Here is a 1,512-nt window from a genome sequence, read left to right on the forward strand (position 1 = left end):
TTTTTTTTGTTTGTTTGTTTGTTTGGTTTTTTTTTACGTATCATTGAATTCTATTGGCCAGGACTTTATTCAGGAGTTTTTGCATCTGTGTTCATGAGAGATATTGGCCTATAGTTTTCTATTCTGGTGGTGTCTTTACCTGACTTTGGTACAAAGAATATGTTTGTGTCATAGAACGAGTCTGGTTAAATTCCATCTTTTTTTCTTTTCTGAAAGTGTTTATATTGATTTCGTGACAGTCCTTCTCTGAATGTGTGATAAAATTCACTTGTAAGACCATCTGGTCCAAGGTTATTTAGTTTTTTTGGTATTTTTGTTTGGTTTTTTTTTTTTGGTAGGTTTTTTGTTTGTTTGTTTTTTGGTAGGTTTGTTTGTTTGTGGGTTTTTTTCTGAAAGTTGTTTTATTAACTTTTTAATTTCTTCTTTTGTAATGGGTATTTTCAGGTGTTCAAATTTGGCTTGTGTCAGTTTATGTCCGTTGTGATTTCTAAGTAACCTTTGGACTGCCAGGAAAACTTCCAATGGACTCTACCCTCAGAGCTCCCCAAGATAAAGATCTCAAAGAAATGTTAGGCCCACCACTATTGAAAGAAGTTAAAAGTTTCCTCCAAAGACAATGGAAAGATAAATTCTTTCTCTAGAAATCAGACTTCCAGCTTCCTAAACTAAGATATTAAATATATTTTTGCTAAATACATTTTCTTGTGGTATTTCAGTTAAGCAGCACAAGACAACTAAGACATTATCATTAGCTGAAATTTCTTTTAAATTTATTATATCTGGAAATTGCATAAAATAGATGTATTTTTCACTCTTTTGCAATTTTCTTGTTGTTTATTATAAAGTCACAACTGACCCAAAGCTGACCCTCTGTTGGGTTTTCAGAGACACTTAATTGCACAGAAGGAGATATTGAAAAGCCTTATTAAAATTAAATCTTCACAAACTTTCAAATAGAACTACACGTAGACATGTGCTAAGGCATATTTCACAAGAGATTAAAAGTACATAGAAAAGAAATGAAGTCAGCTTAAGTCTAAGGTGTACCTGATGTAAGACATGGTATGTAGCTGAATGTAAAACAATGACTAAGGATAGGACAAGAAAAATTGATGTCTTTGAATTGTGGTGTTGGAGAGGATTATTAATTTTCTTATGGACTGTCAAAACATGAAGCAAAGAAATTTAACCAGGATGCTGCTTCAAGGAAAAGAAGGTCAAGTTTTGTCTCACATACTTCAAGCTTGATATAAGAAATAGCAGTCCTTGGAAAAGAACACCACACTTGGATGAGTGTAATAGAGGAAGACCATCAACAAGATGGACTGACACAGTGAGTGTAGCAATAGGCAACAGAGCAGGGTTTAGGGCTGTTGTACATAGGGTCGCTATGAGTCTCAAGCAACTTGATGGCACATAATAACAACAGCAACATATCTAAGACAATGAGGGAGGCACAGAATTGAGTAGAATTCAGAATCGTAGTTCATAGGGTTGTATGAGTCATAAGTT

The sequence above is a fragment of the Elephantulus edwardii genome, unplaced genomic scaffold, assembly GCF_000299155.1.
Source record: "Elephantulus edwardii isolate Elephantulus edwardi_28Jun2011 unplaced genomic scaffold, EleEdw1.0 scaffold00044, whole genome shotgun sequence".
NCBI classification, from domain to species: Eukaryota; Metazoa; Chordata; class Mammalia; order Macroscelidea; family Macroscelididae; genus Elephantulus; species Elephantulus edwardii.